We start from the raw sequence: 27938 nt of genomic DNA, 5'->3' as shown, positions 1-27938 counted from the left end.
TCCTGTCCCCCTCCTCCTTCCTAGCTCTCAACCTTCAACACTTCCTTCCTGCCATTAACCCATCCCCATTCCTCCTAAGCGCATCCCGTCTTCGTCGCCTTCGTCGCCCTACCTCCCCCACCCTCCTCCGCACTCTCTTGCTCCTCCTCCTGCTATCCGCAGGAGACATCAATCCCAATCCAGGTCCCCCACACCTGTCTTCGTCCTATCCATGCAAACGTTTCCGGGATGTCTCCAATCTCATATCTATTCCCCTCCTCCCCCCCTCTTCCCTCCCCTTCTCATGTGCACTGTGGAATGCCCACTCGGTCTGCAACAAACTTCCCTTCACCCACGATCTCTTCATCTCTCATTCCCTTCACCTGCTTGCCCTAACTGAAACCTGGCTCTCCCCTGACGACTCTGCCTCAGTTGCGGCTCTATGCCATGGAGGCTATCTCTTCTCCCATACTCCCCGCCTAGTTGGCCGTGGAGGAGGCGTCGGGTTACTACTCTCGCCCTCCTGTAGCTTCCAACCCCTCCTCCTACCACAGTCTCACTGCTTCTCATCCTTTGAAGTCCACTCCATCCGTCTATTCTACCCGTTGCCACTCAGAGTGGCAGTCATTTACCGCCCCCCTGATAAATCCCTCCCTTCCTTCCTCACCGACTTCGATGCCTGGCTTTCTGTTTTTCTTGAACCCTCATCTCCATCCCTCATTCTCGGAGACTTCAACATACACGTTGATGACCTGTCCAACTCTCACGCTTCTCAGTTCCTCACTCTAACATCATCCTTCAACCTCCAGCTTTGTTCCACCACCCCTACTCACCGTGATGGCCATTGCCTTGACCTCGTCCTCTCCTCTTCCGGCTCACCCTCCAATTTCCACACCTCAGCTCTTCCTGTCTCTGATCATCACTTGATCACCTTCACACTTCTTCACCCTCCCCCTCAGCCCCGCCCAACATTAACCACTACTTCCAGGAATCTCCAGATTATTGACCCTCCCACCTTATCATCTAGTATTTCTAATCTCCTCCCCTCCATCATGTCCTCCGAGTCTGTTGACGAGGCTATCTCCGCTTACAATGCCACTCTCTCCTCTGCTCTGGACACCCTTGCACCATCCACCTCCCGTCCCACAAGGCGTACTAATCCCCAGCCCTGGCTGACCCCTTGCATCCGTTACCTTCGCTCCTGCGCCCGATCTGCTGAACGCCTCTGGAGGAAATCTCGCACCCATTCAGATTTCCTTCACTACAAATTCATGCTATCCTCCTTCCAGTCCTCACTATTCCTTGCCAAACAGGACTATTACACCCAATTGACTAATTCTCTCAGCTCTAACCCTCGTCGTCTCTTCGCCACCCTTAACTCCCTCCTCAAAGTGCCCTCCGCTCCCACCCCCCCGTCACTCTCTCCTCAATCACTGGCTGACTACTTCCGCGACAAGGTGCAAAAGATCAACCTTGAGTTCACTACCAAGCCACCTCCTCCTCTTCACCCTTCAACCCTCTCCCTCAACCAACCAACCCAGACCTCTTTCTCCTCCTTTCCTGATATCTCCGAGGAGGAAACCGCCCGCCTTCTTTCCTCCTCAAAATGCACCACTTGTTCCTCTGATCCCATCCCCACCAACTTACTTAACACCATCTCTCCTACTATCACCCCCTCCATCTGTCATATCCTCAACCTCTCTCTCTCCACTGCAACTGTCCCCGACACCTTCAAGCATGCTGTAGTCACGCCACTCCTCAAAAAACCATCACTAGACCCTACCTGTCCCTCCAACTACCGCCCCATCTCCCTCCTACCCTTCCTCTCCAAGACACTTGAGCGCGCAGTCCACAGCCGCTGCCTTGATTTTCTCTCCTCTCATGCCATCCTTGATCCGCTTCAATCCGGTTTTCGCCCTCTTCACTCGACAGAAACAGCACTTTCTAAAGTCTGTAATGACCTGTTCCTTGCCAAATCCAGAGGCCACTACTCCATCCTCATCCTCCTGGATCTATCCGCTGCTTTTGACACTGTCAATCATGACTTACTTCTTGCCACACTGTCCTCATTTGGGTTCCAGGGCTCTGTCCTCTCCTGGTTCTCCTCCTATCTCTCCCACCGCACCTTCAAAGTTCACTCTCATGGATCTTCCTCCACCCCCATCCCCTTATCTGTTGGTGTTCCCCAGGGATCGGTCCTTGGACCCCTTCTCTTCTCAATCTACACCTCTTCCCTGGGCTCCCTGATCTCATCTCATGGTTTCCAGTATCATCTCTATGCTGATGACACCCAACTGTATCTCTCCACACCAGACATCACCGCGGAGACCCAGGCAAAGGTATCGGCCTGCTTATCCGACATTGCTGCCTGGATGTCCAACCGCCACCTGAAACTGAACATGTCCAAGACCGAGCTTATCGTCTTTCCACCAAAACCCACTTCTCCTCTTCCTCCACTTTCTATCTCAGTTGATAACACCCTCATCCTCCCCGTCTCATCTGCCCGCAACCTCGGAGTCATCTTTGACTCCTCTCTTTCCTTCTCTGCGCATATCCAGCAGATAGCCAAGACCTGTCGCTTCTTCCTCTTTAACATCAGCAAAATTCGCCCTTTCCTCTCTGAACACACCACCCGAACTCTCGTCCACGCTCTCATTACCTCTCGCCTGGACTACTGCAACTTACTCCTCACCGGCCTCCCACTTAGCCATCTATCCCCCCTTCAGTCTGTTCAGAACTCTGCTGCACGTCTCATATTCCGCCAGAAACCGATATACTCATATCACCCCTCTCCTCAGGTCACTTCACTGGCTTCCGATCAGATACCGCATTCAATTCAAGCTTCTCCTTCTTACCTACAAATGCACTCAGTCTGCTGCCCCTCACTACCTCTCTACCCTCATCTCCCCTTACGTTCCCGCCCGTAACCTCCGTTCACAGGATAAATCCCTCCTCTCAGTACCCTTCTCCACCACCGCCAACTCCAGGCTCCGCTCATTCTGCCTCGCCTCACCCTATGCTTGGAACAACCTTCCTGAACCCTTACGCCAAGCCCCCTCCCTGCCCATCTTCAAGTCTTTGCTTAAAGCCCACCTCTTCAATGCTGCGTTCGGCACCTAACCCTTACCGTTCAGTGAATCCAGACTGCCCCAATTTGACTGCCCCGATCGGACCGACCGTTCACTTGTCTATTAGATTGTAAGCTCTTTGAGCAGGGACTGTCTCTCTTTGTTAAATTGTACAGCGCTGCGTAACCCTAGTAGCGCTCTAGAAATGTTAAGTAGTAGTAGTAGTAGTAGTAGAAATGATTTGTAGTAGTAGTAGTAGTAGTAGATACACTGACCACTGCTACTACATCCTCCAGCAAAGAGTTCCACAGCTTAACTATTCGTTGATTGAAAATATATTTCCTCCTATTTGTTTTAAAAGTAGTTCCATGTAACTTCCTCGAGTGTTCCTAGTCTTTGTACTTTTGAAATGAGGAAAAAAACAAAAATGATTCACCTCTACTTGTTCTATACCACTCATGATTTTGTAGACCTCAATCACATCTCCCCTCATCCATCTCTTTCCCAAGCTGAAGAGCCCTAACCTCTTTAGCCTTTCCTCATACGGGAGGAGTTCCATCCCCTTTATCATTTTATTCACTCGTCTTTGAACCTTTTCTAATTCCGCTATATCATTTTTGAGATATGGTGATCAGAATTGAATGCAATACTCAAGGTGAGGTCACACCATGGAGTGATAGAGGCATTATAGTATTTTTGGTCGTATTTACCATCCCTTTCTTAATAATTCCCAGCATCCTGTTTGCTTTTTTGGTCTGGACAGAGGTTTTCAGCTTATTATCTACAACGACACCTAAATCTTTTCTTGAGTGCTGACCTCCAAGGTGGACCCTAGCATCAGGAAATTAGGATTCAGATTATTCTTCCCAATGTGGATCACTTTGCATTTGTCCACATTAAACTTCAGCTGCCATTTGGATGCCCAGTGTGCCAATTTCCTAAGGTCTTCCTGCAATGTTTCACAGTGCATGTGTTTAAACAACTTTGAATAGTTTTGTGTCATCTGCAAATGCCATCACCTCACTTGCCGTTCCGATTTCCAAATCATTTATAAATATGTTAAATAGCACCAGTCCCAGTACAGATCCCTGTGGCACTCCACTATTCACCCTCCTGCATTGAGAGAAATGGCCATTTAAACCTACCCTCTGTTTTCTGTCCAATAACCAATTCCTAATCCACAACATAACATTGCTTCCTATCCCGTGACTCTTTAATTTTCTCAGTTCATACAAATAATCCTATATAATAAAACTCACCCTCAACGTTCTGAGGACAGTGACGTCACTGTCACTTCCTTCCAGAACGGTTCGTAAGACCATGGTGGTGAAGCCACCGAAATTGCCCAGGCTAAGGGCCCCGCCCTCGCGTCAAACGTCATGACGTCGAGGGCGGAGCAATGGCGTTCGGTGCATCCAAGAGGTGCGGAATGCGGAGCAATGCCGATGCCGTCAGAACGACGAAGGGGTCCGTAGGTAGGCAGGTAGGGAGGGAGAAGGGAGCGACGAAGGGATCGGTAGGTAGGGAGGGAGGGAGAAGGAGGGGGTTGGGGAGGAAAACCTTGCTAGCGCCCGTTTCATTTGCTCCTGAAATGGCCTGTTTACCCAGTGAATAAATCAATTCCAAAATAGCTGTTAACAAACTTCAATTTGTAATATCCAAACAACTATGATAACATTCAAAAAAAACTTTATTATCCAATCAAAAATGCTAGCTATAATTCAATATCTCAGCATGTTCTAAATTGAATTATATCCTATTGTGCAAAATGTCAAACGTATATCAGATGTAATGCACACTGCCTGCAATTGGATGTCTTTCAGTTCTGTTGTACAAGTTCAGCAGTCTCATGGTGTAATGAAGCTTGATCTTTTGCAAAACCTTATTCTATTTGTACATCTGGATCGTTGCCTGGTCCTTGTGAATCAAGACAAGTTCACTGGACTCTAGTGACTCGACATTTGGAAGAAATCATCATTTAGCATTGAGATAAATACATCTTGTTTCATAAAGGAATGGGTGGGTGTTGGACTTTTTTTTTAAGTATTTAGTAGTTTATATATTATTGTCAGGTTTAGGCAGTGTGCATTACATCTCATTACTACTACTACTACTATTTAGCATTACTATAGCGCTACAAGGCATACACAGCGCTGCACAAACATAGAAGAAAGACAGTCCCTGCTCAAAGAGCTATGTAATAAAAGTGAGCCAAGTATAGGACAATCAAGCCATTGTGACATCACTGATGAGGTTGGCTCTTATTGGTGGACTGAGGCATTATGACATCACAATATTAGCTCTGGTTACAAGAGACTACTACTACTACTATTTAGCATTTCTATAGCGCTACACAAACATAGAAGAAAGACAGTCCCTGCTCAAAGAGCTATGTAATAAAAGTGAGCCAAGTATAGGACAATCAAGCCATTGTGACATCACTGATGAGGTTGGCTCTTATTGGTGGCCTGAGGCATTATGACATCACAATATCACCTCTGATTACAAGAGACTACTACTACTACTACTTATCACTTCTATAGCGCTACAAGGCATACGCAGCGCTGCACAAACATAGAAGAAAGACAGTCCCTGCTCAAAGAGCTTACAATCTAATAGACAAAAAATAAATAAAGTAAGCAAATCAAATCAATTAATGTGAACGGGAAGGAAGAGAGGAGGGTAGGTGGAGGAGAGTGGTTACAAGTGGTTACGAGTCAAAAGCAAGGTTAAAGAGGTGGGCTTTCAGTCTAGATTTAAAGGTGGCCAAGGAGGGGGCAAGACGTAGGGGCTCAGGAAGTTTATTCCAGGCGTAGGGTGCAGCGAGACAGAAGGCGCGAAGTCTGGAGTTGGCAGTAGTGGAGAAGGGAAGAGATAAGAAGGATTTATCCATGGAGCGGAGTGCACGGGAAGGGGTGTAGGGAAGGACGAGTGTGGAGAGATACTGGGGAGCAGCAGAGTGAGTACATTTATAGGTTATTACTACTATTTAGCATTTCTATAGCGCTACAAGGCGTACGCAGCGCTGCACAAACATAGAAGAAAGACAGTCCCTGCTCAAAGAGCTTACAATCTAATAGACAAAAAATAAATAAAGTAAGCAAATCAAATCAATTAATGTGAACGGGAAGGAAGAGAGGAGGGTAGGTGGAGGAGAGTGGTTACAAGTGGTTACGAGTCAAAATCAATGTTAAAGAGGTGGGCTTTCAGTCTAGATTTAAAGGTGGCCAAGGATGGGGCAAGACGTAGGGGCTCAGGAAGTTTATTCCAGGCGAGACAGAAGGCGCGAAGTCTGGAGTTGGCAGTAGTGGAGAAGGGAACAGATAAGAAGGATTTATCCATGGAGCGGAGTGCACGGGAAGGACGAGTGTGGAGAGATACTGGGGAGCAGCAGAGTGAGTACATTTATAGGTTAGTAGAAGAAGTTTGAACAGGATGCGAAAACGGATAGGGAGCCAGTGAAGGGTCTTGAGGAGAGGGGTAGTATGAGTAAAGCGACCCTGGCGGAAGATGAGACGGGCAGCAGAGTTTTGAACCGACTGGAGAGGGGAGAGGTGACTAAGTGGGAGGCCAGCAAGAAGCAGATTGCAGTAGTCTAAACGAGAGGTGACAAGGGTGTGGATGAAGGTTTTGGTAGAGTGCTCGGAAAGAAAGGGGCGGATTTTACGGATGTTGTAAAGAAAGAAACGACAGGTCTTGGCAATCTGCTGGATATGAGCAGAGAAGGAGAGAGAAGAGTCAAAGATGACCCCAAGGTTTCGAGCTGAGGAGACAGGGAGAATGAGAGAGCCATATATGTTTGAAATTTTGCACAATAAGATGTAATTCAATTTAGAGTATGCATATGTTAGAATGCTGCGCTATTGAATTTTAACTAGCATTTTGGATTGGACAACGTTTTTTGAATGTTATCACAGTTGTTTTGATATTGCAATTTTATTTTCTTAAGAGTCTCTCATGAGGAACTTTGTCAAAAGCTTTCCGAAAATCTCGATACACTAGATCAACCGGCTCACCTTTATCCGCACGTTTATTCACGTCTTCAAAGAAATGAAGCAAATTGGTGAGGCAACACTTCCCTTGGCTGAACCCATGCTGACTCTGTCCCTTTAAACCATGTTTATTTATATATTCCATAATTTTAATCTTTATAATAGTTTCCACTACTTTACCCGGCACTGAAGTCAGGCTTCCCGGTCTGTAACTTATTTATTTGTGACATTTATATCCCACATTATCCCAAACAAGTTTGAGTTCAATGTGGCTTACAATAAACAGTATAGGATACATGACAAAGAATAATGCATAAGAAAGTAATTTGTCGTAAGAATCCAATTTTACAATACAATAGTTAAATAAAGCCTGTTTAATTCACGCAACATGCAATCTTCATCCCTTCCAACCCTCCACTTATACCTCATTCAATCACTATACAACCTTGTATTTGTTAACAGCCGACTGAGCAAACGCCTTTGACGGTACTATGTAAGCCACATTGAGCCTGCAAATAGGTGGGAAAATGTGGGGTACAAATGCAACAAATAAATTTAAAACAATTGATTAGCCAGCCCTGTTCATAGCAGTTCATTTTCTTGGGGGGGGGGGGGGGGGGGGGGGGAGAAGAAGGTAATACCATCCGCCAACTCTTTTCTTCCCCAGGTGGAGGCACCAAGCCTCAAGTAAGGGACTGCCTTCAGGAGGCTCCAGTTACGTCGGGCCACAAATCCAGAAGCACCTCCGTAAGGGGGCCTTACAGATGTATAAACTGCTTTCCTATTTGAGTGACATTTGCTGAAATTAAAAACAACAAACTTTCTCTACTAATGTTCATACTAACTGACTTCTGTTTGCTAAAGGCATCATGATATATTATCCATCCAGGTAAATTTAATTCTTAGGGCCCATAAATCCTGGTATGTCTAAAAACAAAATCCACTCCGACTCATTACTCTTTGTGCTGAAATTCAATCATAGTTTTATTTAGACAGATGTTTCTCGAAGACAGTTTCTTGTGCCCCTTTCTTGTCCTATATTTCTGTCCCCAGTAAGGCAAAAATAAATATTTTCCAGAGGAAATTGATCAAAACTGCAAAGTACGCTGTAGAAATCCTTGGAGATGCATTAGGAAGGCTGGCACAACTGCCTATTTTCTCTGCCTGGAAAAAAAGCAGAATATTGTACAGTGGGGAAAACAGGGAAAATGTTTGGAGAAAAGCAGTCTTAAAAAGAAGCTTTTAAAATCTTGGACTGTGGGATTGTTTATAGTTCTTTTAGGACAATAAGAGGACATTCGTTACTTCAGCTAAATTCTTACAGTGTGTCCTAAGTCCCTTCAACTGTCTGAGTGACTCATCTTTCCTTACATCTCAGCTTTATCTTCTTCTGTTTACTGTTCCTGTGACCCACTAGACGATTTTTCCCAAGTTCGACCTCCCAGGCAATGTAACTTCAAATACGCATACAACTCATTCATCGTCTTAGATCTATAATGTCAAAGGCTTACTTTTTTGTTGGAGGAGGTCAGATTAATCTTGATAGGAGTCTCCTCATGCCCTATCCATGTTCAGTTAACTTTAAGGCTGCATAGAGAGGGACGTAGCCAGCAGAAGAAAGGAGGTGTTGATGCCCCTCTGCAAGTCGTTGGCGAGGCCCCACTTGGAGTATTGAGTTCAGTTTTGGAGGCTGTATCTTGCTAAAGATGCAAAAAGACTGGAAGCGGTGCAAAGAAAAGATACAAAAATGGTATGGGATTTGCGTTGCAAACCGTACGAGGAGAGACTTGCTGACCTGAACGTGTTTACCTTGGAGGAAAGGAGAAACAGGGGTGACATGATACAGACGTTCAAATATTGGAAAGGTATTAATCCGCAAACGAACCTTTTCCGGAGACGGGAAGGTGGTAGAACTAGAGGCATATGTAGGCGCATTGAGGTAGGTTTAGTCAAGTATTCTATAACAGAATCTTGGCACTCAGATTCCATAATAAAATTAGCACTTACCTCCTAGTTCTATAAAAAGCACTAAAAATTGTGCATGTAAATTTGAACACATACCCAAATTATTTGCACAATGTAATTGAATAACAAGCTAATTAGCAGCGATAATTAGCATTTTAACAAGCAGGTATTGGCACTAATTAGCTTAATTGACATATACGTACATAGATTTTAGGTGGGGGCATGGAAATAGCAGCAAGTACATTTCGGGTTGTGGTTTTGAGTTATGTGGTAATTATAGAAGACGGGGGGCTCCATGTGTAAATTTTTGCACAGACATTTACACCATGTTTTCATTCAAGCAAATGGCAGCACCTAATTTAAGCATGGCCGTTGGACGTAAGCGTCATTGTATAAACTGTACCTAACTGTAAGCATTTTCATAGAATAGCGCTTTTTTCAGAGCTGATTTTTTTGGGTGCCATCGATTGAACTCTCCCCTTAGTGCACCATATGTAGCTGCCCTAAAATATGACACCCAGTTATAGAATTGCCCTCTATGATGGAATATTGCCCATATCTGAATAATTCTTTGGCCTACCCTAGCTCCTCCTCTAAACCAGCCCACAAATATACAGATAACATCAGGTCATTTAAATGGCACAATATTATCGGTATATTTTTTTGAAAGCACAGAGAGGCTAGATGCCTTTGAGTAATCAAAACTGGAAGTATGCATAGGCAACACAGGCGATTGCCTAAGGAACCACAGCTTGACGGCAAAATATTCCTAAGTTAAATAGGATCCTGTTTCTGTTTCGTTGCCAACTATGCTTTCTGATCTCCCTCCTTTCCTCACCACTCTCTGGTCCTGCCTAAGTGTGCCAACATCTTAAATCCAGCTCAGGGTCTGATAACTCAGTGTTACTCACCTGTAGATACCAGGATTCATAAGACATAAGTGGATGATGCCCACTTATATACTTCCTGCAAGTTATTGAAGTAGTGTACAATCAGTAGGCATTTTCCTTTCCCTAGGTGGCTCACAATCCAGGTTTGTACCTGAGGAAATTGAGGGTTAAGTGACTTACATAGCAAGTGAAAAGCCTGTAGGCCTCAAAAACTGGTGTGAAGAACAGCCTTTATTCAAAGACCTGACCCGAGCTTTGTTTCAGTAAAATGCTTGCTTCTTCAGGGGTCAGTGTCAGATCCGTGAGTCCTTGTGCCGAATACAGCCCTGACGTTTCCTGGAGAGGGGCAGACCCAGGTCCTGCCTCGGCAGACGGGCAAACCTGAGGTTTCACCTGCGATGACAGCCGTTCCCCAGAGGTTGAGCCCCCAGGTGCGGGCGGCTGACAGGACTTAGGAGTACAGGCACCGGAAGAGGACAGGGAACCACTGGGTCAGTAGGCGGGCAGCAGGCACAGAGAAAAGCCAGGATACACACTGGGTCAAACAGGCAGGCAGCAGACACAGAGAGAGTAATCCAGGAACAGGCAAAGTCAGCAACGAGGGACAAAGTAGAGAAGAAGCAAATAACAGAGCAATGCAGGGACGTGGCCTGGACGGGCCCAGGCCCAGCCACTGTTGCTCCAGGCCCACCCACCCTAACTAGCCCCAACCCAACCAGTGGCGTAGCTCTCCCAAGCGAGGCTCCAATCTTTTCCTGTCTCTTCTGCCCGCTCTCCCCGTCGTCTGCTCACTTTTACTGCCCTGAAGCACCGTTCTCCCTCCAGCACTGGCGATTCCCATAGCCAGCCTTCTGCCAGCATGCGTCGTTCGGGCCTCTCCTTAGGCGCGTCTTGCCTACTCTTCAACTTCCTGTTTTCCGCAAAGGTGGGACACGCACCTGAGGAGAGGCCTCAACGATGCATGCTGGCAGAAGGCTGACTATGGGAATCGCTGGTGCTGGAGGGAGAACAGCGCTTCAGGGCAGTAAAAATGACCAGACCACGCGGACGGGAAGCGCGGGCAGAAGAGAGGGAGAAATGCAAAACTCAGGAGGGGATGGAGAAGGGAGAAAGCGCTGCCCAAGACCAGAGTGGAAGTGAACCTATCTAATCCACTGTAAGCAAGGTAAGGAAGGCAATTTGTAATCTGTTTCCACTTTCCATCCCCCTCCTCCCCCGCACAGCCGTCATTTCAGTTCACTCAAAACAAAACAAAGAAAATTTTGTGCCCACCTACTTTGGGCTCAGGCCCATCCAAAACTGGCTATCTGGCTACGCCACTGGAGTAATGTAGTCACCTACTGAAGTAGAAGCTGAAGCATGGAGTCCAGGAAGAGCTCAGCTGATAAAGTGCTGGCGTCTGACATCAGCAGGAACCAGTAGGGAGAAGGAGCACAGCCATAGGACAAGAGCAGGGGGAGGAGGAGACTGGGAGACCAATAGGAGAGAAGCTAATAACAGAGCAATGTAATCAGAGAGACAGCAGACACAGGTGCACGGAAGCAAAGCAATCAAGGAGCCTGTAACCACCGTCTCTCTGAACAAACCCAGGGAAGAACTACACACACATAGCTCAGGGCTGTGCCGGTCAAGTGTGCGTGTCGACGGGACCCTGCGCAGCCCGAGGATGCCGCTCGTGTTGAGGTAGGGGACATGAAAGTCAGGTGTGATCATTGTTCCAAAAATGTTGATGGTTTGTGACCCAACATATATTCAACGAAGAGAATGTTGAACTTTCTTGAAAAACAGCATATGTATAGCATAACATTCTCAATGGCGATGTGCCTAATTAAGTCATTTTCTGGAATGAAAACCAGGAAATGAAGGGGGGGGGGGGGAAATAGGATTACCTGCCGTCTAAATGTAATAGAAATGGGTTATTTCCAAGCTAAGGCAGATCTAGAAACTTCCAGTCAGAACCTTGCTGATTTTGTGGCAGGAAAAAGAGAAAGGAATGAACCCCAAGTTAGCGATTTTGAGAAAGCAGGTATTTTCTCAATGGAGTGGACGAGTGGCCTAGTGGCCTAGTGGTTAGAGCACCGGCCTTGCAATCCTGAGGTGGCCGGTTCAAATCCCACTGCTGCTCCTTGTGATCTTGGGCAAGTCACTTAACTCTCCATTGCCTCAGGTACAAACTTAGATTGTGAGTTCTCCTGGACAGAGAAATATCCAGAGTACCTAAATGCAACTCACCTTGAGCTACTTCTGAAAAAGGTGTGAGCAAAATCTAAATAAATAAAGATTCCATTCAGAACCTCAAAGAGTAGCAACATTCCATGTCGAACCCCAAAGAATAGCAAGTGGAGGAGTGGCTTAGTGGTTAGAGTGCCAGTCTTGCAATCCAGAGGTGGCCGGTTCAAATCCCACTGCTGCGCCTTGTGATATTTGGTAAGTCACTTAACCCTCCATTGCCTCAGGTACAAACTTAGATTGTGAGCCCTCCTGGGACAGAGAAATATCCAGAGTACCTGAATGTAACTCACCTTGAGCTACTACTGAAAAAGGTGTGAGCAAAATCTAAATAAATTTTGTGTTGAGAAAGATTAAAACCTTTAATTCTGGAAAATCTCAGTGTTGTCTCACCACGTGAGGCCATTGGAATAAGGGCCACTGCTTAATAAAGGTTTTCTCACTGGCCCACTGAGGATCAGGAAGCAAGATGGCTCATGGTCATTACACCACCCATTTTCTTGGTTTCTAAAGTGACATTTTGAGCATAAATTTAGGAAACTCAAGCAGTGGGCACAGTTTGACTGTTTTATATGAGGGGGGGGGGGCAAAGAGTTTGGCTTGGCAATTGCATATTTATTTGCATATATGCATCTCATACATATTCATTATGGTTATTTAAAAAAACAATACACTTACAGTTACAGTTACGGTTCTTATTTTCCATTTTTATCACGTTTAGTTCTAAGCGGATTGCATAAAGAGTGCCAGAGCATATATCTAGGATCCTACAAAAATTATTACTATGACGACTACTACTACGTATGATTTCTATAGCGCTACTAGAACATGAAGAGACAGTCCCTGCTCCACAGAGCTTACAATCTAATTAGGCCAGACAAACAGGACAAACAAGAGATAAGGGAATATTAAAAGTGAGGATGATAAAATAAGGGTTCTGAACAAGTGAATAAGGGTTAGGAGTTAAAAAAGTGGGCTTTTAGCTTAGATTTGAAGATGGCCAGAGATCTGGTGTCACTCTCCTTCTCTCTTCCCTCCTGCAAGTCCAGTGTCACTCTCCCTCTTTTCTCCCTCCCCCTCCCCTTGAGATCTGGTGTCACTATCTCCCCTCTCCTCAAATCACTTCACTGGCTTCCGATCAGGTACCGCATACAGTTCAAGCTTCTCCTCCTAACCTACAAATGCACTCGATGTGCAGCCCCTCCTTACCTCTCTACCCTCATCTTCCCTTACTGTTCCTACCAGTAACCTCCGCTCTCAAGACAAATCCCTCCTCTCAGTACCCTTCACCACCACCGCCAACTCCAGGCTCTGCCCTTTCTGCCTCGCCTCACCCCATGCTTGGAATAAACTCCCTGAGCCCATACGCCAAGCCCCCTCCCTGCCCATCTTCAAATCCCTGCTAAAAGCCCATCTCTTCAATGTCGCCTTTGGCACCTAACCACTATTCAAGAAATCTAGACTACCCCAACTTGACATTTCGTTCTTTAGATTGTAAGCTCCTTTGAGCAGTGACTGTCCTTCTTTGTTAAACTGTACAGCGCTGCGTAACCCTAGTAGCGCTCTAGAAATGTTAAGTAGTTGTAGTAGTACCATCCTTCTCTCTTCCCTCCTGGGAGTCCAGTGTCACTCTCCCTCTCTACTCCCTCCCCCCGCAAGGTCCAGTGTTGCTCTCCCTCTCCCCTCTCTCCTCTCTCCCCCTCCCCCTGAGATCTGGTGGCAATATTCCTCTCTCCTCCCTCCTGCGAGTCCAGTGTCACTCTCCCTCTCTGCTCCCTCCCCCCGCAAGGTCCAGTGTTGCTCTCCCTCTCCCCTCTCTCCTCCCTCCCCCTCCCCCTGAGATCTGGTGTCACTATCCTTCTCTCTTCCCTCCTGGGAGTCCAGTGTCACTCTCCCTCTCGCCTCCCTTCCCACGCAGTGTTGCTCTCCCTCTCCCCTCTCTCCCCCTCCCCCTGAGATCTGGTGACAATATCCCTCTCTCCTCCCTCCTGCGAGTCCAGTGTCACTCTCCCTCTCGCCTCCCTTCCCACGCAAGGTCCAGTGTTGCTCTCCCTCTCCCCTCTCTCCTCCCTCCCCCCACAAGGTCCAGTGTTGCTCTCCCTCTCCCCTCTCTCCCCCTGAGATCTGGTGTCACTATCCTTCTCTCTTCCCTCCTGGGAGTCCAGTGTCACCCTCCCTCTCGCCTCCCTTCCCACGCAAGGCCCAGTGTTGCTCTCCTTCTCCCCTTTTTCCTCCTTCCCCCTCCCCCTGAGATCTGGTATCACTATCCCTGTCTCCTTCCTCCTCTGAGTCCAGTATCACTCTCCCTCTCTGCTCCCTCCCCCACAAGGTCCAGTGTTGCTCTCCCTCTCCCCTCCCTCCTCCCTCCCCCTCCCCCTGAGATCTGGTGGCAATATCCCTCTCTCCTCCCTCCTGCGAGTCCAGTGTCACTCTCCCTCTCTGCTCCCTCCCCCCCCCCCCCCCCCCGCAGGGTCCAGTGTTGTTCTCCCTCTTCCCTCTCTCCTCCCTCCCCCTCCCCCTGAGATCTGGTGTCACTATCCTTCTCTCTTCCCTCCTGGAAGTCCAGTGTCACTCTCCCTCTCGCCTCCCTTCCCACGCAAGGTCCAGTGTTGCTCTCCTTCTCCCCTTTTTCCTCCCTCCCCCTCCCCCTGAGATCTGGTATCACTATCCCTGTCTCCTTCCTCCTCTGAATCCAGTATCACTCTCCCTCTCTGCTCACTCCCCCCACAAGGTCCAGTGTTGCTCTCCCTCTCCCCTCTCTCCTCCCTCCCCCTGAGATCTGGTATCACTATCCCTGTCTCCTTCCTCCTCTGAGTCCAGTATCACTCTCCCTCTCTGCTCCCTCCCCCCACAAGGTCCAGTGTTGCTCTCCCTCTCCCCCCTCTCTGCTCCCTCCCCCACAAGGTCCAGTGTTGCTCTCCCTCTCGCCTCTCTCCTCCCTCCCCCTCCCCCTGAGATCCGGTGGCAATATCCCTCTCTCCTCCCTCCTGCGAGTCCAGTGTCACTCTCCTTCTCTGCTCCCTCCCCCCGCAAGGTCCAGTGTTGCTCTCCCTCTCCCCTCTCTCCTCCCTCCCCCTGAGATCTGGTATCACTATCACTGCCTCCTTCCTCCTCTGAGTCCAGTATCACTCTCCCTCTCTGCTCCCTCCCCCCAGAAGGTCCAGTGTTGCTCTCCCTCTCCCCTCTCTCCTCCCTCCCCCTCCCCCTGAGATCTGGTGGCAATATCCCTCTCTCCTCCCTCCTGCGAGTCCAGTGTCACTCTCCCTCTCTGCTCCCTCCCCCCACAAGGTCCAGTGTTGCTCTCTCTTCTCCCCTCTCTCCTCCCTCCCCCTCCCCATGAGATCTGGTATCACTATCCTTCTCTCTTCCCTCCTGGAAGTCCAGTGTCTCCCTCTCGCCTCCCTTCCCACGCAAGGTCCAGTGTTGCTCTCCCTCCCCTCTCCATAAGGTCCAGTGTCACTATCTCTCTCTCTCCTCCCTCCCCCGTGAGATCCAGTGTCACTCTCCCTTTTTCTTCCCCCCCCCCCCCCCCCCCCACGATGTCCGGTGTCATTCTCCCTCTCTCCTTGTAAGGTCTGGTGTTGCTCTCCCCCCCCCCCCACAAAGTTTGGTGTCACTCTCCCTCTCTCCTCGCCCCCCCCCCCCAAGGTCTGGTGTTGCTCCCCCCCCCCCCCAAAGTTTGGTGTCACTCTCCCTCTCTCCTCCCCCCCGGTCTGGTGTTGCTCTCTCTCTCTCCCCACCATGCTGCAGTCTTTCAATCTATCTGGGCCGCCAACAGCATTAGTGATGTAAGCAAATTTGGCCGCCCTGGAAGCCTTCTCTGTTGAAACTTCCTATTCTCGCATAGTCGGGACACTGCAGAAAGAAGACTTCTGGAGCAGGCCAAAGGCAGCGTTCTTGCATTGCTAAAGCTGCCGGCAGCCCGGAAAGATTGAAGGTCTGCAGCAAGGAGGGGGAGAGTGATACCGGATCCTGTGAAGAGGGGGGGGGGGGGGTGGAAGGAGAGAGGGAGATGCCACAGCTCTTCAGCCGACGCCAGAAGTGGCAAGCTGTTTGGGGCCAATTATATTTTCAAAGGGGCAAAATTCAGAGCCTACTTCTCAAAGTGAACAGCATAAAGCCATTGAATATCGGCCTCTGTGTTCTCTGTAAATTTGAAACACATGTGAAGCTTTTCAGTGGCCTTTTTTATGCATCACAAATAATTAAAGGTAGCAATTTTCCAAAGAGTTATTTCTGAGTAATTGCACACTTTCTCATGCTAGTGGGGAAAATGAACAGGGCCAGGGACAGGGCTGAGGGATGTCCAGGGCCACCCCTGTAAACTCTGTGCTAGGCCTTTAAAACCCCTCTTGAACTTCTCATGGGCACTTTTATGCCTGCAAATACTAAGGAGAGAAATTTGGTGGGAAATTGTCCTTAGAACATAGTAAACATAGTAGATGACGGCAGAAAAAGACCTGCACGGTCCATCCAGTCTGCCCAAGAAGATAAATTCATATGTGCTACTTTTTTATTTGTACTGTCCTCTTCAGGGCACAGACCGTACAAGTCTGGCCAGCCCTATCCCCGCCTCCCAACCACCGGCTCTGGCACAGACCGTATAAGTCTGGCCAGCCCTATCCCCGCCTCCCAACCACCAACCCCGCCTCCCTCCACCAGCTCTGGCACAGACTGTATAAGTCTGCCCAGCACTATCCCCGCCTCCCAACTACCAGTCCCGCCTCCCACCACCAGCTCTGGCACAGACCATATAAGTCTGCCCAGCACTATCCCTGCCTCCCACCACCAGCTCTGGCACAGACCGTATAAGTCTGCCCAGCACTATCCCCGCCTCCCAACCAATGAGCCTTCGGGTCTGTGGTGGTGGTGGGGGGGGGGGGGGGAATCTGAAAATTCTCTTCATAATGACCTAAGATCACAAATAACTTTCTACTATAAATGTTTCTGAGTCCCACACTGGGATGGGGTTGAACTGAATCCAGATTGAGTATTTTAACCTACACACCTCACCGCTCTTTCTTCCTGTAAGTGCAGTTGCGGCTTTACCGCTTCCTTCCTTCCTCTAATTCATACATAGGCCAGTTTTTCAATTGCTATTACAAACAGTGTTCTCAAGATTTGGATCATGGCAGTCTGGATTAAAGCTGAGACATTCCTCACAGTTGGACGTGTAGTCGGCTCAGCTCTGGGGCAAGTCCTTCATGGCAGTGATTTCTTAAGTCGCTCCTCCTCCCCTCCCCTGGGAGTCTCCTTTCTGCCTCCGCACTTTATGTTACTTTCATAAACAAGCAAAGCCTTTATTCTGAGCCAAGTGTTTGGATTCCTGGAACAGCTCCATTTGGCAGAATCCTCCCGTTCAGTGCTTCCTCCTGCCTCAACCTGCCTCTGATCCTGCACCGAAGAGCTGGCAAATGCCTTTTCCATAGTCTTCCACTGGCGCATTCTGCCAGATTTATTTGAAAGGAGCAGCTTTGCCTTTGGTCCAGTGTGATCCCTCACTCAAGAGTTCATCTCACTCTAAGTTGTACAGTTGTCAGCTTTTTTTTTTCTTCCTTTTTGCATATTTTTATTAATTCTTTGCATCATTTTGTCATGTTGCTTGGCAGAAAAAATGAAAAGTATACAAATTGCCTTGATTGGTACCTATTTTTGAAATCAAGCAGACATTTATTTCTTTGCTGCATTTGTACCCCACATTTTCCCACCTATTTGAAGCTCAATGTGGCTTACACTATGTTGCAAAAGGTATAATCATAAATAGAGTAAGAGGTTTGGTCTAATTTAACATATTACTGTGTAAGAAATTAGGTAGATAGGTCAGTAGAATTATTTACATAACACAAAATAAAACAGGCAAGATATAATGACCAATAGTGATAATGTGATTAACATAATCAAATTAGAAGGGATCAGTATTAGTTGGTTTAGATATAGAATCGCTAAGAGTCCTTTTACTAAGGCGCCAAAAAGTGGCCTGCACCGGTGTTTCGGACGCGCGCAGGTCCATTTTTCAGCGCACCTAGAAAAAAAAGGCCTTTTTTTGTGGCCGAAAATGGACGTGTGGCAAAATCAAAACGAGCACGCGTCCATTTTCGGCCTGAGACCTTACCGTCACCCATTGACTTGGCGGTAAGGTCTCATGTGCTAACCGGGCTGTAAGCGTCAGCAAGCGTACACTGCCGATTACCGCCCGATTAGCGCCACACGGTAGAAAATAGAAAATATTTGCTGCCGCGTGTTTTGGACGTGCGTAAAAAAATGGAATTACTGCCCAGGGCATGCGGTAGCTGGGTGGCAGTTCCAATTTGACGCACGTTAGGTGCAAAGAGGCACCTACGCACCTTAGTAAAATTGGAACGACCGCCCAGCTCTTAGGGGCCATTTTACTAAGGCACGGAGGTACCTACCATGTCCAAAGTGTGTCAGATTGTAACTACCGCCTGGCTACCATGTTCCCTGGGCGGTAATTCTATCTTTTATGAGCATACAAAACGCGCTGCAGAAAATATTTTCTATTTTCTACCGCGTGGTGCTGACTGGGCGGTAATCAGCAGTGTACGCACCAGGTGCGTACCCAGACCAAATTGGGAGGGGGTCCAGAGCCCGAGGTGAAGGGGCACATTTTAGTCCCCCCCCCAGCGCTGCCGTCCCCACAACTTTTGACCCTCCCCCACCAGGTACCTTTGCTGGTGGGGTTCCCCAACCCCCGCCAGCCGAAGTAACGTAGTAACATAGTAGGTGACGGCAGAAAAAGACCTGTACGGTCCATCCAGTCTGCCCAAGATAAACTCATATGCGCTACTTTATATGTATACCTGACCTTGACTTGTCCCTGCCATTTTCAGGGCACAGACCGTAGAAGTCTGCCCAGCACTATCCCCGCCTCCCAACCACTAGCCCCGCCTCCCACCACCAGTGCTGCCACCCAATCTCTGCTAAGCTTCTGTGGATCCATTCCTTCTGAACAGAATTCTGTTGTGTTTATCCCACATATTTTTGAATTCCGTTACCATTTTCATCTCCACCACCTCCCGCGGAAGGGCATTCCAAGTATCCACCACTCTCTTCGTGAAAAGATACTTCCTGACATTTTTCTTTAGTCTGCCCCCTTCATGTCCTCTAGTTCTACCACCTTCCCGTCTCCGGAAAAGGTTCGTTCCTCTTCAGCGCGTTCGCTGATCTGTTTCTGTGAGTCCTGACTCCTGACGTCCTGCACGACGTGCAGGACGTCAGGAGTCAAGACTCACAGAAACAGATCAAAGAACGCGCAGGAGACCGGCGCTGAAGAGGACTTCAGCTGGAGGGGTTGGGGACCTCCACCAGCCAAGGTAGCTGGCAGCAGCGGCGGGAGAGGGGTTGAAAGTGGTGGGGGAGGGTCGGCAGGGGGGTCGAAAGTAGTGGGGGCCAGGGCTAAATCTGTGGGGGCCCATGCCCCCGTGGCCCCAGCTGGATACACCCCTGGTACACACGCTGATGCTTACTGCCCAGTTAGCGCGTGAGACTTTGCCACCAAGTCAATGGGTGGCGGTAAGGTCTCAGGATGAAAATTTGACGCGCGCTCATTTTGATTTTGCCGCACGTCCATTTTCGGCCACAAAATGAAAGGCCTTTTTTCCAGGCATGCTGAAAAATGGACCTGCACGCATCCAAACCATGCGCCTACACCAGCGCAGGCCACTTTTCTGTATGCCTTACTAAAAGGACCCCTAATCCCAGTATGCTAAGGATGTCAGGGTCAAATCAATGCCCATTTAATATATAAATTCAGTAATCAAAATATTATATACTATATACTATTGTATGTTTGATAATTACTATTATACTTATGTAGATCTTCAGACCATCACAGGCGGTATTCCGTTAGTTGGCGGTACACCATTTAGCATTTCATATATGGTGAATTTTTCCTGCCTTTCTCTTCTTGAATATTTTTTTTTAATTCATTGGCTGAAGGGGTCAGAACATCTGATACTCTGTTTTGAGACGGAAAGGGGCATACCTTGAAAAAGCTAAGTAACGCAAACTTTTTGTCTTAATAGTAAAACGGTGGAAGAAAAGGAATTTAAAAAAACGTTCAAGAACAAAATATAGTATATATATTAAGACCGATGAAGAGAAAGGCGGGAAAAATTCACCATATGTGAAATGCTAAATGGTGTATGAAATGGGCATGAAATGAGATTGAAGGGGGGCAGACTCAAGAAGAATGTCAGGAAGTATTTTTTCACGGAGAGAGTAGTGGATGCTTGGAATGCCCTCCCGCGGGAGGTGGTGGAGATGAAAACGGTAACGGAATTCAAACATGCGTGGGATAAACATAAAGGAATCCTGTTCAGAAGGAATGGATCCTCAGGAGCTTAGCTGAGATTGGGTGCCAGAGCCGGTGGTGGGAGGCGGGACTGGTGGTTGGGGGGCGGGGATAGTGCTGGGCAGATTTATACGGTCTGTGCCAGAGCCGGTGGTGGGAGGCGGGGATAGTGTTAGGCAGACTTATACGGTCTGTGCCAGAGCCGGTGGTGGGAGGTGGAGCTAGTGGTTGGGGGCGGGGATAGTGCTGGGCAGATTTATACGGTCTGTGCCAGAGCCGGTGGTGGGAGGCGGGGATAGTGTTAGGCAGACTTATACGGTCTGTGCCAGAGCCGGTGGTGGGAGGTGGAGCTAGTGGTTGGGGGGCGGGGATAGTGCTGGGCAGATTTATACGGTCTATGCCAGAGCCGGTGGTGGGAGGCGGGGATAGTGTTAGGCAGACTTATACGGTCTGTGCCAGAGCCGGTGGTGGGAGGCGGGACTGGTGGTTGGGGGGCGGGGATAGTGCTGGGCAGATTTATACGGTCTATGCCAGAGCCGGTGGTGGGAGGCGGGGATAGTGTTAGGCAGACTTATACGGTCTGTGCCAGAGCCGGTGGTGGGAGGCGGGACTGGTGGTTGGGGGGGCGGGGATAGTGCTGGGCAGATTTATACGGTCTGTGCCAGAGCCGGTGGTGGGAGGCGGGGATAGTGTTAGGCAGACTTATACGGTCTGTGCCAGAGCCGGTGGTGGGAGGTGGAGCTAGTGGTTGGGGGGCGGGGATAGTGCTGGGCAGATTTATACGGTCTATGCCAGAGCCGGTGGTGGGAGGCGGGGATAGTGTTAGGCAGACTTATACGGTCTGTGCCAGAGCCGGTGGTGGGAGGCGGGACTGGTGGTTGGGGGGCGGGGATAGTGCTGGGCAGACTTCTACGGTCTGTGCCCTGAAAATGGCAGATACAAATCAAGGTAAGGTATACACAAAAAGTAGCACATATGAGTTTATCTTGTTGGGCAGACTGGATGGACCGTGCAGGTCTTTTTCTGCCGTCATTTACTATGTAATACTGCCTCCGATGGTCTGAAGATCTACATAAGTATAAAAGTAATCAAACATATAATAGTATAAAGGATGTCAGGGTGCCATAATTCTGCATTCTGCCTAGAAGTGTGGATTTTGAGGAACATTTATATTATTTTCTTTGGATCCAACCAAACTGTGGTTGTTTTGGGCATTTTTTTTTCGTAATAAAATTTCGAAAGCCATTTCTTTCTGTTGTTTTCTGTTGTCAGTTCTTGGTAATCAGATGAATTGTTACCACATGTTTTTATTTTATTAGTTTAAGAATAAGAACACAATGCATTTAATATGTAATACAAATATGCATTTTATAGTCAGGGTGAGACATCTTGCTTTTTTTTTTTTTTTTCGCCAGAGCAAAGCTTTATTGGCTTTCTGGAATGTTTCTTCAAGAAACGTTGGCAGTTCTGTCTAGATGCCTTAGGAGAAAAGTCTCGAACAATGAGTTATTCATTTACCTGTTATAAAAACACTTCTATTTAACAACTGCCTTCCCTGGTAGAGGCTGCATTAGTAAAGGAAAACATTTTTTAAAGAAATATACTAAGTGTTAACAGGACTCGATAGGTGACACGAGCGCTAACAGTGATGAAAGAGTAGCTACAGCTGTGTGAATCTGGAGGAATGAGCTGGAATACTGGGGGGGGGGGGGCAGAATGAGAAAACTAGACAGAATATGGAAACTTAGGGGGGGAGGGAGATAGAAGGATTTCTCATCTCGCCTTCCCTCTCCAGTGTTTACTCTCTGTACTAGGGTTATGAAGGGTCCAGTGGCATAGCCAGAAATGAATTTTTTTGGGGGGGCACTAGGCAATCCATTTCTTCTGCCTCTTCTCTCCTCTTCCTCCTCCTCTTCTAGATCCCCCCTCCCCACTAAGGAATCCCCAAGTCCTGCCAGCTGACGAAATCCAGAGCTGCACTCAGTTGCTAAACCATGGCATTCAGTGGCAGCAAGTTGAGCTATTCAGGCTGGCATCCTGAGCATGCTCAGTTCTCGTGCATGAACTTAGCATGCGGAAGAACCAATGATATTCATGATGCTAGTGTTCTGCCCCATATTCATGGAGGCAGGGTGCATTATTATATGTATTTAATATGAGTATTATCGGTATCCAATTGCATTGTTTGTGCAATAGATAGCACTGTGTGCTGGGATTTATCCCCCCCCCCCCCCTCCAAAGTTTGCAGTATCCTTTGATTGACTCCTTGTGAGCGTTCCCTATTGGCTGTAAGCTCTGAGCTAGGGCCAGCCCTTCCCTCTGCTTCTAGATGCAGACTCTGTGCAAAAGGCAACAATTCTATCTAAGCAACTGAACTGTAAGTTGGATTTTCTTTGTTTATTCTGAATACTTCAAAAAAGAAGATTTACTTAAGAGTCTACTGGTAAAGCTTCTACTTTGGGATGGTTTAGCCTGATGTTCATCTACACTATACTTTGCCTAGAACAGTACAGCCAGCATCAGTGTTTCAACGTGCTGCCGCCGACTACCACGGATTAGTGATGTACACAGCTCCAGATTTCTTCAGCTGGCAGGGCTTGAGAATCCCCACCAGCTAAATGATTGCTGTGTCTGAGGGCAAAAAGGAAGGGCTCAGGCCATACCAGACCTACCCATGGATATGCCCCTAACCCAAAACAAGGCTGTTTTCAGATTTTTTTCTGAATTTTTCCACATTTTTTAAATTTTGTCTTTTTGTTTCACACTGTTTTGTTCTTATTGCGCAGCATTGCAAGAACGCGTAAGCTTTTTACATATGCAAATGGACTGGACACACATTCATTCGTCAATATACATGCACACAATCCATTTGCAATCACTAAATTTTTTATCTGCTCTTTATGATGCGCCCAGCACATCCCAGGATGCAGTGGACAGGGCTGGGCACCACCATTTTCAAAGCAGTGCAACCTCCCTCCTCCAATGAAGGTAGGGGGTGGGGAAGGGCTGCTAGACCACCAGGTGGAGGGGATTGACCCACGGCCTACTGAGCCACCAAGGACATCTGAGTGGATGCTGGGGGGGGGTTAGGGGGGTTGGAGGTCCGCCGGATCTCCAGGCCCCTGTCACTAAGAGGGGGGCGGTCAGGGTTCCTGCGGGGGGGGGGGGTCTGCTGCATTGGGGGGAATGGGGGCCTGCTATGCAAATGCATGATGGACAGGGCTTACCATTCCTCCCCAATGGTCTGCAAACCCTAACGCCAGCTCCGATCTGGCATAGGGTTTTCCGCGGCCAGCGAGCCAATCTTTGGTGCACTGGTTGCTGATCATTGGGGATGAATAGGTTTAGCATGCATTTGCATGCTACTTGTGCTAAGAGCCCTGTTTTGCATGCATTTGCATGTTACTTGTGCTAAGAGCCCTGTTTTGCATGCATTTGCATGCTACTTGTGCTAAGAGCCCTGTTTTGCATGCATTTGCATGCTACTTGTGCTAAGAGCCCTGTTTTGCATGCATTTGCATGTTACTTGTGCTAAGAGCCCTGTTTTGCATGCATTTGCATGTTACTTGTGCTAAGAGCCCTGTTTTGCATGCATTTGCATGCTACTTGTGCTAAGAGCCCTGTTTTGCATGCATTTGCATGCTACTTGTGCTAAGAGCCCTGTTTTGCATGCATTTGCATGTTACTTGTGCTAAGAGCCCTGTTTTGCATGCATTTGCATGTTACTTGTGCTAAGAGCCCTGTTTTGCATGCATTTGCATGCTAGTTGCATTCAGAGCCCACGAGCGCATTATTTCACATGTTCGGGGGCTCTGACCATGGGGCGGTAGAAAACACAGGCATTAGTATGGCGCTGACAGCCTCTAGCACCTGTGTTTGCTTCTGATCATCGGCCCATGAATGCTATGTATGGCAGACTGGAAGCACCATGCAGACCTTTATCTGCTCTCATTTACTGATTTACTGTGATAATGTGTTTAATGAACAGAAATTAGGAAACCCCAGAACAGTGAAACACCCACTAGCTCCCCTGAACCCAACTCCAGTGGCTACCAAGGGCTATCCATGGTGGTGCAGTTGCAGCAGAAGCAATCAGAAGTTGCACTTTCATCCCTAATGCTAGTACTGTGAGACTACCAGGAGAAGGCCATAGGCACCAGTGTTGCCAGGTGGGCGGTTTTACCGGCCAATTGGGCGGTTTTCCGCGACCCGCCGCGGGCAATTTTTGCCCGCGGCGGGTTGCGGTTTTTTGGGCTGGTTTTTGTGCTTCGGGCGGTTTTTTTAGGTGGCTTTTTCGGCCGCGGTGGGCGGGGTTAGTGACGTTTTTGGGCGGGGTTAGTGACGTGGGAGGCGGGGTTAGTGACGTGGGAGGCGGGGTTAGTGACGTAGGAGGCGGGGTTAGTGACGGGGAAGGCGGGGCCGATGACGGCGGGGGCGGGGTTGATGACGGCGGGGGCGGGAGTGATGACGCGGGGGCGGGGGTGTCAGGGGCGGGGTTTGAGTTTGGGCGGGTTTTGGGCTGGATTTTGGGCTCCTTTAGGCTGGAAAAATATTTTCCACCTGGCAACCCTGATAGGCACCATTTTCAACCTTGGTGCAGGATGGAGAAGGAGCATTTAGGAACTTCTGCTCCCCACTGGACCCACATGGATAACCCAGAGGTGTCATAGCTATCAGGAAAAGCAAGCGAGCTCTTGAGCTGGTCCGAGGACCAGCGGTCAGCAAACCCAACACTTCACCCACTGCGACTACAGTTCCCCAACAGTTGAGCCCCTGGGGCTCAGGATCAGACAGAAGGAGGAGGCAAGGTCAGACCTAGGCAGAAGCCAGGGCAGGCGGCTTTCCAGAAGTGGTCAGGTCCAGGCAGAAGTAAGGGCAGGCAGTAAGCAACAGGAGTGAACGCACCAGTACTACTACTACTTATCATTTCTATAGCGCTACTAGACATACGCAGTGCTGTACACTTGAACATGAAAAGACAGTCCCTGCTCGACAGAGCTTACAATCTAATTAGGACAACCAACAAGGTAGTAGCTGAGTCAAAGAAGTAATGCAAGGTTCCAGGTTTTAAGCTGAAGGCGTCTGACATCACTGTAGATGTGCCCAGACTGTAGGCGCTTTGGAGGAAAGGGATCGAGTGTTAAGGGCACATGCATCTGGCTCCGCACTTGACACTCCAGGTTTAGGACAAGAGGTAGGTGTCAATGGATGGAATCATGGACTGTGGGGGAGGTTCACTACCAAGAGGGGCCCTTACTGCAAGGGAGGGCTGTTAAAGTGGGTTCATGAGGGTGGGCTTACATAATTCAGGGTGAGTTTGGGAAGGTTTGGACTAGTGTGGGAGGGGATTGGAGGATCAAGGGTACATGGGTGTCAGGAGCAGTGCTCCCACGCACTTTTAGGAGAGAGTAGGATGCTTTCCAAAAATACTAGGACTAGGGGGCATGCGATGAAGCTACAATGTAGTAAATTTAAAACGAATCGGAGAAAATCTTTCTTCACTCAACATGTAATTAGACTCTGGAATTCATTGCCAGAGAATGAAGTAAAGGCGGTTAGCTTAGCGGAGTTTTAAAAAGGTTTGGACGGCTTCCTAAAGGAAAAGTTCATAGACCGTTATTAAATGGACTTTGGGGAAAATCCACTATTTCTGGGGTACTTTTTTGGGATCTTGCCAGGTATTTGTGACCTGGATTTGCCACTGTTGGAAACGGGATGCTGGGCTTGATGGACCTTTGGTCTTTCCCAGTATGGCAATACTTATGTACTCTTTTTTCCATGTACAACTTTTTCAAAATAGTTGCTTCCACTGAACTTGCAAGCAAATAAATCCATATAGTTCTTTTTTCAAAATGCTCTCTATTGTACTAGAGGATGTAGGATTCAAGCGATGGTTCTGCGATAGTGAATGTAGAAGATCCTCCGATGAAGCAATTTTGGCGAAACGGGGGCCTGTCAGATAAGTGCCATGCTAATTTCATCCTCATGAAGCTTTAAATATATTTTTGAATTGTGGTAAGGGAATAAAAGCAAAAAGATGAAAAAAATAGGTATTGAACAGTGAAATTGCATGAACAGAGATATTAAAGATTTTTTCTTTGGGGGTTTTTTGGACCAATGATTGAGTTAACGCTAAAGATGTGTTGTGTAGCCACAATGTAAAGTGGATGTTATAACATCTTGCAATACCTGAGGTCCTTTTACCCCCTCTTTTTTGGAAGTGACAATTGTGTGGTTCTCTATATGTTGTAGTTTTATGCTATTGGAATCGAGAGAAGTTTTGTTTTGCTATTTTTCTGTGTTGTTCGTTAACTGTATTTGGAAGAGACATTTGGAAAATACTGAAATATCTGTAAATGGCACAGCCTGGATAAATCAATTCATATCTCAATGTTCCATATAAAATTGAGCTTTAAATGTCACCCTTGACTGATGACCATGACTCCCCCTCCCCTTCTGCCAACTCCTGAGTTTTCTGCATCCTTACTTCCAGTCAACCTCAGGAGCAAAAGATTTGACTCGGGAATTGGTGCCCAAAAGGACTATATTAAAAACAACCTGTCTCTAGGAAGTTTTATGATCCAGCACTACAGAATAACAATGGACCTGACACTGCACTGTGTTCCGCCAAAACAATGCCTGCTTCAGCAGTCACAGTATCTTAATGCTGTAGTGCCTAGATACATGAGTAACATAGTAGATGACGGCAGAAAAAGACCTGCACAGTCCATCCAGTCTGCCCAACAAGATAAACTCATGTGCTACTTTTTGTGTATACCTTACCTTGATTTGTTTCTGCCATTTTCAGGGCACAGACCTACTACTACTACTACTACTATTTAGCATTTCTATAGCGCTACAAGGCATACGCACTAGCCCCGCCTCCCCCCACCGGCTCTGCCACCCAATCTCGGCTAAGCTTCTGAGGATCCATTCCTTCTGAACAGGATTCCTTTATGTTTATCCCACGCGTGTTTGAATTCCGTTACCGTTTTCATCTCCACCACCTCCCGCGGGAGGGCCTTCCAAGTATCCACCACTCTCTCCGTGACAAAAATACTTCCTGACATTTTTCTCCCCCCTTCAATCTCATTTCATGTCCTCTAGTTCTACCGCTGTCCCATCTATGGAAAAGGTTCGTTTGCGGATCAATACCTTTCAAATATTTGAACTTCTGTATCATATCACCCCTGTTTCTCCTTTCCTCCAGGGTATACATGCTCAGGTCATCAAGTCTCTCCTCATACGTCTTGTAACGTGACTAAGGAAATCTTCACGGAGAATTTATATGTGTTAAAACAATGATGGAAAAATAGCCAACTGTCATGAAAGTGGCCACTTTTGGGCACCATTTAGGTTGTATTTTTTTAATAAATGTTTCATTTTTCAATCCTCTGGAGTTGTTTCTTTCTTGGAAAGCTGTTGGACCATCCCATTTTGAGTAAATATAGGGTGCCTTATTATACAGTAGCCCTTCACGTGCCTTAGGCCCCTGTAAAGTCCT

This window comes from Microcaecilia unicolor, chromosome 2 (assembly GCF_901765095.1).
Source record: "Microcaecilia unicolor chromosome 2, aMicUni1.1, whole genome shotgun sequence".
Taxonomy (NCBI): domain Eukaryota; kingdom Metazoa; phylum Chordata; class Amphibia; order Gymnophiona; family Siphonopidae; genus Microcaecilia; species Microcaecilia unicolor.
The sequence above is the reverse complement of the archived record's forward strand: the minus strand, read 5'-3'. Positions refer to the sequence as shown.